The sequence below is a fragment of the Gymnoscopelus braueri genome, assembly GCF_963280865.1.
Source record: "Gymnoscopelus braueri genome assembly, chromosome: 22".
In the NCBI taxonomy this organism is placed as follows: domain Eukaryota; kingdom Metazoa; phylum Chordata; class Actinopteri; order Myctophiformes; family Myctophidae; genus Gymnoscopelus; species Gymnoscopelus braueri.
The window spans coordinates 40865389-40876729 of NC_137624.1; the positions used below are offsets into that span (position 1 = coordinate 40865389).

The window sequence follows — 11341 nt, forward strand, 5'->3', positions numbered from 1 at the left end:
TTTGTAGAATCGGCCTCAGGTTTAAATGAGTTCATTAAAGTTTTACATTGGCATCCGCTGTGACGCTGTTGCATTCACACGTAACATACACGTACACACGTAACATACACATACACACGTAACACACATGTACAAACGTAACATACACATACACACGTAACATACACGTACACACGTAACATACACGTACACACGTAACACACACGTACACACGTAACACATACGTACACACGTAACACACACGTAACACACACGTAACACACACGTACACACGTAACATACACGTAACACAACATTGTCATCATGATACTCAGCTTGGAAAGTCTTCCTGGAAGGAGCCACTCATGTTTCCTGGCTTATACTCATACTCTGGTGGGGAAAAGTACTCACATTCTTTACCTAAGTAAAAGTATCAATACTCCAATGTAGAAATACTCTGTTACAAGTAAAAGTCAGGAATGAAAAATTTACTTGAGTGAAATTACAAAAGTATTGGTATCAAAATGTACTTAAGGCACTAAAAGTAGAAAGTGCTCATTATGCAGAATGTCCCGTTTCACACGTTTTCAAATGTATAAAATGTACAAAGATCTTTTGAAAATAGCAGATCTACAAGCTCACAATGCGTCGCATCGCGAGCTTGTAGATCGGCTATTTTCAAATGGCCGAAATGTATATAGAGGGCTGAAGTGGTTAATGTATGTTTTGTAATAATAATCAAAATCTACAAAGTTTACTAGTTACTAAAGTTTTCAAATAATTGAAGTGGAGTAAAAGTACAATATTTGCGTCTGTGATGTAGTGGAGTAAAAGTAAAAGTACTGAAAATTGGAAATACTCCAGTAAAGTACTTGAATAAATGTACTTAGTTACTTTACACCACTGCTTGCACTGTAGCTCCTCTGAGATGCGTCCTAAATCCTCACTTCCTCGCGGAACTTCCGGTTCAAGTGAGGATAGAGGGAGCGAGGAAACATCAGGCAAGAAACGTAAGAATTCAGCCCAAAACTCTGTGCTCTCTCTGAGCCCCGAGGAGACACAGTGATGAACTGACCATGACATATCCAGATGCCAAGAGGAAAGACCAGGCCAGTGGAAGTTGGCTGGATGAACAGAACCACCACAGTGAGAGAGATCTGATTTGGACTTTCCCAAATGCAGTGGTGGATAAAGTTACACACATTTTCCTGCAATGTAGAAATACTCTGTTACAAGTAAAAGTCCGGAATTAAAAATGTACTCGAGTAGAAGTACCACAGTATTGGTATCAAAATGTACTTAAAGTACCAAAAGTAGAAAGTACTCATTATGCAGAATGCATTATGTCCCAGTTCATACGTTTCCAAAAGTATAAAATGTATAAAGATCCTTTGAAAATAGCCGATCTACAAGCATATACAATGCGTCACGATGCATTGTAGTTCGTCCTAACACCTGAACACAGTTCCACCCTGACAGAGCAAAAATAACAAATTAGGCGAATTCATTGTATCAGTGTATAGCGCCCGTTTTGTAGCGGGGGCGAATTAGAAGAAACCGAGCGCTCCTTTTTCAATCTGACTGATTTCCACTGTAGTTGCTGGTTCATCAGATCTTGAGGTCATGAGAGAGGTCACAGAGAACATGTCACAGAGAACATGTCACAGAGAACAGGTCACAGAGAACAGGCTATGGGCAGCAGGGGAAGCTCTGATGAAACACAGGAGAGGAAAACCGAGCGCATGCTGGAGATGGCAGGACGAGCCATGGCACAGCAAGGCCAAGAAAACGATATCCAGCATCAGTATCTACTATAGCTATATCCAGATAATGATCAGAAGGGGGGCAAGGGGGGATACCCCAAAATTATTTAAAACCTATGCACCGACAACAAACAAGAAATAAAATGAAACACAATCAAATTAGTCTATGAATCAAAGCACAAGAAGACAAGTCGAGGCGCAGGTCACTTATTAATCCCATTAGTAGGCTAACTTCAAACACATAATCAAATTGTCATCCATATACAGAACACACTAACTAACAGTGATCACACCGCATTAATGATGAAAAACCACAAAAAAACCTGTGTGTCCACAGCGTGAATGAATTCCAGCACCTTAGACACTGGACAGTTCCTCCTAACACCTGAAGAACACAGTTCCACCCTGACAAAGCAAAAATAACTAATTAGGCAAATTCATTTTATCAGTCTATAATTATCATTCAACTACAGGCCTCTGTATTAGCCTGTATTTTAAACCTACGCTGCAGGAATTCATATGGAAATGCATGTATTTATAATATTTATAAATAGTATATATTTAACAAAAAAGGGAAGAGACAAAGAGGAAAATGTAATAGTCTGGCTGGTATATTTAACAATTTGTGAAACATAAAAATGTTGGTGGGGTACTAGCCAATCTGGATGGGGGGGGGGACTAAGTCCAATCTCCTCAAGAACATCTCTAGGCTCGGTCCCTCACTCTCCGACTCCGTGGCTGAGACCCTCATTCACCCTCATTTGTTACCTCTGGTCTGGACTACTGCAATGGAGTCCTGTTTGGGCTCCCAAACAAGTACCTCTACAGGCTCCAGTTTGTCTAAAATTCAGCTGCCAGAGTTCTCACCCGCACCAAGCCTTGGCAGCACATCACCCCCCACCCGTGAACATCTGCACTGGCTTCCTGTTCCGCATCTATTACTCCTTCTCACCTACAAATGTCAAAACGCCCTGTAGTTCCACAGTAGCTCTCAGGCCTCCTCCATAAACATACAGTACTCTGTCATGGAAGCTGTGGTCCACAGACTTGGACCTCCTCTCTATTCCCCAAAACAAGCAAGCGAACCTTAGGGGACAGAGCCTTCAGTGTGGCAGCCCCCACTCTGTGGAACTCTCTCCCCTAATGGAGATTCACCATGCTCCAACACTGTACTCTTGTCGTAATGGACTTTTAAGACTACCTTGAAAAGACACCTACTGTATCTCAGGCTTATGGCAAATAGTTGTTTGTTGTTTGTTCATTGTTTTGATGTAAAAGCATCCTTGGGTTCATGCAAAGCGCTGTATAAATTCAACACTTCTTCATCTTCCTCTACTTCTGTACTGTCTGGAGCTAGTCTTCTATTTGGAAGCAGCAACATCACAGTGAACTCCTCTTCCTCTACTTCTGTACTCAGTGGTGTAAAGTAACTAAGTACATTTACTTAAGTACAATTTTGAGGTATTTGTACTTTACTGGAGTATTTCCAATTTCCAATACTTTTACTTCTACTCCACTACATCTCAGAGGCAAATATTGTACTTTTACTCCACTACATTTATTTGAAAACTTTAGTTACTAGTTACTTTTCAGATATAAATTATGATATAATGAGACATACATTAACCACTTTAGCCCTATTTTATACATAGGCTATTTGAAAATAGCCGATCTACAAGCTCACAACGGGTCGCATCGCGACGCGTTGTGAGCTTGTAGATCTGCTATTTTCAAATATTTAGTACTTTTACTTTTGGTACTTTAAGTACATTTTGATACCAACACTTTTGTAATTTACTCAAGTAAATTTTGAATTCTGGACTTTTCCTTGTAACAGAGTATTTTTATATTGCAGTATTGGTACTTTTACTTAAGTAAAGAATTTGAGTACTCTTTCCACCACTGTCTCTGTACTGGAGCTGGTTCTTCTATTTGGAAGCAGCAACAAAACCACAGTGAGCTCCATTGAAAGCAGTGAATTCCAGTGTTGACCCACCAGCTCACACGTGTGGGTGTGAGTTAATTGTCAGAGCTATGCAGAACCTCCGCACTGACTTCACTGGCATTCTCCCCAGCTCAGTCTCTGGAGGGCTGATGTCAGGGATATTGCGTGAATCATGAACTGTGACGAGTGTACACTAGTAGTGTACGAGTTCATTACAGTGCTGTATTATACTCTTGGTCTCCTGAGAGAGTGACTAATCACAGTTCAGATGGAGTACAATAGTGCAGTGGTAGAAGTACTACTCAAATGTTTTACTTGAGTAAAAGTATCAATACCGTAATGTAGTAAATAGTCATTTACGTCAAGTAAAAGTTTGGTATTCAGAACTTACTTGAGTAAAAGTACAAAAGTATTGGCGTCAAAGTATACTTAAAGTACCCAAAGTAAAAGTACTCATAGTGCAGAATGTCTCATTTCACAAGTTTGTTTAAAATGTACAAAGATCCTTTGAAAATAGAGTCAATCAGTGTTGCCAAATCTGCTTGTTATTATAAGCGACTTTAGGCTTGTTTTTTATGTGAAAGTCGTTTGTAAATATTGGTAGTTTCGTTGTGAGTTTCTGAGATCGGCTATTTTCAAATAGCAGATGTACAGTACATAGGGTTTAAGTGGTAAAATGGACCGCTTATTTTAGGCTTGTTTTCCTAGACATGGCCACTTGTTTCTCTCGCAAAACCTGGCAACACTCCCTATGATGGGTGTCACACAGCTAGTCTTGCCGCGTAACACTGTTGTACGACAAAGTATACGATAAGTCAGGTTTTAAGTGGTTCAAGTGTACATTTAGATGCATTGATGTAACATTACAACCACGTACTCAGTCGTTTACACAACCACAGCTCTGCCTGAAATACGTTTGTAAATCAGTCATTTAGTGAATAATGATAAACTCTCCATGACACTGCAAGGAATGTACATGTGTCATGATCTGTCTCTGTCTAGTCATGTCTTGTCTGTAAAGTTGTTTTCTTTTTCCGATAGTGGAGAGAGACAGGAAAGACGGAGAGAGAGATAGAGAGAGAGAGAGAGAGTAGGAGAGTGGCATGCAGCACATGGATTCCATACATTCTGAATCAGTTTAACATGTACTGTAACTGGAGCTTCCTGAGGTCTCTATGCCAATCACATGACGATCAAAACATTTTGGACTGTCCATTATCGCCGCTCTCTTTCCATCCCTCTGTTCCCAATTACATATAGCTACAACTCTAACCTCTTTATCTTTTACATACCAGCATCTTCATTGTGTCTTCATTCTACCCTCATGTGTATGTTGCTCTCATGCTGTTCCTCGCCTGGATGTTTCCCCCTGCCTCCCTGCATCACCTACTGTATTTATAATAAGCCTATTCCTCCTGTGTGTTACTGAATCTGCTTGAACTGCACCGTCCGGCTCTAACTTTGTCGCCTGCGTTTGAGTCCTTCCTGTATTTTTTCTGCTGCCCCTCTCTTCACCAGGTGTAACAGTACAATCTAGCCCATATGGAGCCAACTAGACAACGTTGATAAAACACTTGAACCCTATTCTGGGGGCAAACTTTCTGCAAAAATTGCAGGACATTCGGCAAAATGTCGAGAGCCGATGAGCTCACAACGCACAAAGCCTGTACATGTGCCGGCTATGCTCTGCAAAGATATTTAAGTGTGGAGCGAAAACAGCAGGGGACCTAGTATGGAGCCCTGGGGGTCTTTGGGTGTTTCAGGTGTTTGACCAGTACCTGTCAAACTATTTCAAAAGAGTGAAAAACGCCCACGACCACAACACCAGAGGGAGCTCCACTGAGCTAATTTCCCCCAGATTTGGCACAAACATGGGGATGAATTCATTCTACTCTTATGCCACCAACATGTGGAATGCCCTTCCAACAGCCATCAAAAAGTGTGACTCCCTACCCTCCTTCAAAACCTCCAAAAAAGAGCTCATGCAATGCTGCAATTTGTCTTTATATGTCTTGATGAATTGAATACACAGGACCACAATGGAAACGAGCCCTCAGGCCTTTTTGTGTTATCTTTTTAGCATTATTGTATAACTGTACCTCTGTGCTTTTTGCAAACTGTTAACCCATTAAGACCTGAAGCCGATTCTACATGTCTCTTAAATCCCAACAGTTTTCTGAAAAACGTATGTTTCTATATCAGTGGTGCTCAATCTTTTTCATGTCAAGGACCCCCCAAATTATATGTATTTGGCAGCAGACCCCCATCTCAAAATATTTTGTTCCAGGGACCCCCCAGAAGCAAAGATTTGAGTTAAAAATGTTCGCTTTAAAAATATATATATTCAAAGATCTGCACACATTTTAAAGATTTTTCTAAAATAGCAGATCTACAAGCTCATAGCGCGGCACTCGGTGCCGCGCTATGAGCTTGTATATCTGCTATTTTTGAATAGCCAAAGTGTAAAATAATGCTTTTTTTAGCTCAAATCAAAAAGTGACACAGATGCGTTCCACATCTTAATGGGTTAATAAAGTATTCAATCAATCAATCAATCAATCAATCAATCAATCAAATGACACCGTTCAGGGCCTGGTGGTGAACCAGTGCAACAACACTGGAGCTGAAGAAAGCAGCTCTGAAAGCGTCACTAAAGGAGATCTACTGCTGGCCCGACCCATGATCCAGATGATGTACTGACTCAGTGGTTCACAACCTTGTTGCTGGACCAGGGCCCACTTGAAAAGCTTGAAAGTGTTTTCTTTTTTGCGGCCCACCCAGCTGACCACACAACTATAGTTAACAGGGTTAGTTGTGGTCAGATATGGGTGGGCCCCTGGTCAAAGAGGGGATGAATGTACTGTACCTGGCTTTTAGCTTTTTCTGCCCCAACCCTGAGGAATGCGCTCCACGATACTCTCAAGAGAGAGAAGCCCCCACTTTTCAAACCTTCAAAACCACTTTCAAAACCAACCTCAATACGGCTGGGCTGTCCCCAGCAATAACTGCACCCCACCCTGTCTCACCATTCCACTGTTTTTTATTGATTTTATTCCATATAGGCTTAGCCATTTCTTAGTGTATAAAGTGTCTTTGGGTTCTTAGTAAAGCACTATATACATTTTAGATATTATTGGGCGGTGAAACCGCCCCTATAAGTGAGATTTGGAAAAATGTACATTTTCCTGCGCTTGGATCTGGGCCCAGGAAATTTGTACAATTATCCTGCGCTGTGATTGGCCAATCACAGTCTATTCAGGACTGTGATTGGCCAGTGTCACATGACACATGTGCATAGCCCTATATAAGAAACCATAACTTGAAAAAAACCAAAAATTTGTTTTTTTCAAGTTATGGTTTCGTCCATCATAAAGAGTGTTTCAATTAATGTATTTATCTTTTGTACATGATTGGTTGACTCCATTCAGTATTGTGATTAGCTAGCAAGACACCGCCCACTTCACACAGGGTGTGATTTTTATTATTATTATGATTAATGTAGCAGAGTAGCTCAGCCTGAAGCCCATATGGGCCTGATATCTCCCCCTGGCCAAGGGGGGGGATTCCGTCTTGACGTAAGGCGCGGTAGATTGGGAAACCCGGGTTTGAATCTCCCCAGTCCTGTTCCCATAGATTTAGATAGATTTCTCATAATATGTCAAACCCTCATGTTTCCTGGGTCGCTAGCCCTCAGTTTCCTCAGACAGCAATAGCTCTCCCAGATCCCCTCAGTCTTTCCTCCAGAACATACCACCCTTCAATTGACCCCAAATTTAGGGGGCCTCCAAAGTCTAAAGAACGCAGAGCCAACAGTGATTTCACTTCAGCCCCATAGGAAGCGCGACAAATGAGCAAAGATTGTTGCTATGCGGAAACAATGATTTGTTTTACCAAATTAGGCACTTATACACGTTCTCTGTAATCATTGTGACAATGATCACTTCCATCCATCTGCCTGTAATTGGCCTCAAAGATTAGAAGGAAATGTATAGAAAGGCTATTGGACAAAATGCAGGAGAACTTAATAACAATAGGAATTCCAGCAGATACAGTTTCCCTGCTTCACAGATGAACCCTAATTCAGGGGTCTTCAACAGGGGGTCCGGGACCCCTAGGGGGTCCTCAGAGTTACTACAGGGGGTCCACCAAATCTTTATGATATGCTTCTTTTTTTTTATACCTTAACCACTTGAACCCTAGGCTGCCCCAACGCTCCTGATTTCGTGTATAGAGGGGCGGGTGTATAGAGCCGGCGAGAGATTGCACCTGATCCCATTGAAGACCCCTGGCCTTATTAGTAAGAGGAGAAAAAAAAGGAAAAAACAGGAAGAAAGACATTTTGTGTGTGAGTGAAACTCCACCTGACATAAACCAGGGTCCACAATGAAACTGGATAACAATAACCTACAGCAGGGTCTTCAACGTTTTTCTGGCCAAGGACCCCTTAGCTGAGAGAGAGAGATGCAGCAGGGACCCCCACTACATATTGTATAAAATTGTGTTGCAGATTTCATAGACAGCTTCATAGACTTGTTCGACATCACTGTCATCAGTGGATGTTGGATTCATCTTAGTGTGTATTTTCAGACATTTAATTTAACCACTTAAACCCTCGATGTGAGCTTGTAGATCTACATTTTTTTACTCAGGTTCTCCTCAGAATAGGGATGCTATAGGGTTTCAAGTGGTTAAAGTAAAACAAATACATATCTTACAACAAAGATTTGGTGGCCCCACCTGTAGTGACTCTGAGGACTCCGTAGGGGTCCCGGACCCCCTGTTGAAGACACCTGACCTAGAGCAATATGGTTCTTAAGGGTCCGTGAGGGGGTTCCAGGGGGTCCCCAGTAAAATGAGAATAATTTCAAAATGAGATTATTATTTTTTTGTTTGACCCAATAGCAGTTTCCCCAATGAGCCTTAATGTACCAATTTGAGGGTGAAAACATTTATATGAAATTGTTTGAGAACTGACCCTACACTGACTGACATGGCCTACTGTATAATGCTGCCAATGTCAGAACCACAGACAGACTACTGACTGAAGGCACTGTCTGTTAGGCCTACCAACTTTATACTGTAGGCTTGTCAAATCCTCTTAAAATGATGTAAAAGAGTTTTGCAGCTTAAGATTCAATCTTGACTTGACTTTAACACTTTCCACATAATCCACCGTATTGGCCAAAGTAAACATAATCTAGGTCGCTGTTGCCTTTGCTCATCTGTAAAATAAATCTATTAAATGTTTTCACCTGTAGGAGGAGTCCCTCAGTATTCTTTCCTACAGTCTGCCTCGCCATAAGCAGCAGAACTTTGGGTTCCTTTGCTCCTAAACATATTCTATATACGGTCTTAACTGTGCAAACCAAAGAATTGGGCCCTTCTTTACAACGTGCAACGAAAGGAAATGTCTTAAAAATGAATCATGTCTCAGCTCTAGGCTGCAGTCTTACCTGAAATCCTGAATCAATGTCTTTTATCCGACCAAGGCATCGCCTTTTAATACCGTCTGTCTGCAGGCAGCAGCTAGAAATATAAAGTCATTTGTTGTAGATAGTTATGTGCCCCATAAGGTACTGTCTCCTCTTCCAGCCATAAAGTTACATAGGTTGAAGTTGTAACTACTGTAGCAGATCACAGGGTCACTTCAGTCCAAAGCGCGTCCACTTCAAAGTAACAAGAAATGTGAGAATGGCAACAATGTATCCATATTGTGTCAATGAGCCTGTGTGTGTGTAAAGTAACGGGATCTCCTCCTACACTCTGCTTCATACAGCACAGTGCGTCTCTCTACAGTGTTGCCAGATGTTGTGTGAGAAATAAGCAACCAGGTCTAAGAAAACAAGCCCAAAAGAAGAGACTTTAAATTGTTAAAGTCTTAACTTAAGTGTTAAAAAATACTATTAAAAGTACTGTTAAACCTATATATTGTACAAGCTCACAATGCATCGCGATTTGACACGTTTGTTGTGAACTTGTAGATCTGCTATTTAAAAAAAATCTTGAGATAAAATGTGGAATATTTGGAAGATTTTTGAAACATTCTAACAACACAAATCTGGGACGGACGGAGCTCCCTGGCATAAAACATTTTCAGATTGGGGTTAGAAATAGGGACAAATACATATACATTTGGGGGTCCATGACATTGCGAACCACTGTTTTAAATAATAATATATATATATATTTTAAAGAAAACAAGCCCAAATAAGGAACTACACTTTAGAAACAAGCCCAAAAAACTGCAACCCACAACTACCAATATTTACAAGCAACTTTACAGAAAAACAAGCCCAAAGTCGCTTATAATAAGCGGACATGGCAACACTGCATCTCTCTCATACCATGGAGCCATGGACCTCCCACAGTAATAAAAAGCCTGATTTATTGGCCACTTCGTCGCACGACGGTGTCGCACGTCGAAAATAGCCGATCTACAAGCCCACAAAGCATTTTCTGTGTCTACGGTGCAAACTGGCAACAGGTTGCAAGCATGTCTAGAGCTGAAAGAAAATGCTTAATGTCGTTGAAATGCCTATCTTTAGAAGAGCTAACATATTTTAATTAGCTAATAAAGCTTAAAGACATTGTTTAATGAGGATTATATTGTATTGATCTGAGAAGAACTAGAGTAATTCAGGATGTAAATTAAATTAATGTGTTATTGCATAATATGTAAACAAGTCCTTTACTGCATTTGCTATGGCTTTAACAATTTTTAACCTGTAGTCCCTTTGTTTGCCATGTAATTATAGGCAAAAATGTTCAAATAGCCTAATTAAATCGCCTTTATAATTTAAACATTTTTCAAAAAATGTTTAAAATGCAGATCTACAAGCTCACACAATGCACCGCGGTCTGCTGTTTTTGCCATTCTTTGTTGGACTAAGTATATAGAGCTTTGAGTGGTTGTGGAACTGTTTACAGACCAACCCTAGTTACATCATTCATCACCACACACACACACACACACACACACACACACACACACACACACACACACACACACACACACACACACACACACACACACACACACACACACACACACACACAAACAGTACATGTGCACACATGCATGCTCAGAATGTGGTACAGCATTCATTGGGACATGCAGAACAATGCATGTGAGTGTTGGTTGGTTGACATGGAGAAAACAGAGCCAACTATTGTAAACACATACATGATACATGGCATTTTCCTTCTGTCAAATTATCTTTATATAGTTAGCATTGTCTGTCTGCTCTGAGTCTGCATGCATGTAATACGTATGTGTATGTCTCTGTGTCCTGTATGATAAGGTGGGCTGGTCTTCTCTGACTGAGAGACGCACCTCTTCATTTACAAAGCCCTGCATGGTTGGAAAATTACTACCATATATTTCATCCATGTTAGGTCAGAACCCTAGTCTAGTCGCATTCTAACTCGCTCTATAGCGAATGACTAGTCCTTCAGGTTCCTCGTGCCAAATCTGAACTGGGAAAGACTGCTTTCAGCATTGGTGCACCTGGTTCGTGGAACCAGTGTTGATTTCGTCGACTAAAACTATGACGAAACATTTCCGTCGACTACCTTTTTTCACTGACAAAAACTAAACAAAAACTAAGCTATGATGACTAAGACTAAATGTATTGACAGTTTCGTCAACAAATAA

The 11341-nt window shown here is 40.8% G+C and overlaps 1 protein-coding gene across 2 annotated transcripts in view; it reads right to left on the reverse strand.

The window, feature by feature from the left end:
* The window catches only part of LOC308078124 (fibroblast growth factor receptor 1-A-like), a 38809-nt gene extending 29407 nt beyond the window's left edge, over positions 1–9402 (reverse strand). For both annotated transcript variants that reach the window (XM_080419224.1, XM_080419223.1), the window contains exon 1: positions 9141–9402. The gene's annotated coding sequence lies outside the window, so the exon portion shown is untranslated. The remainder of the gene's footprint in view (positions 1–9140) is intronic.
* Between the last annotated feature and the right edge of the window lie 1939 nt (positions 9403–11341).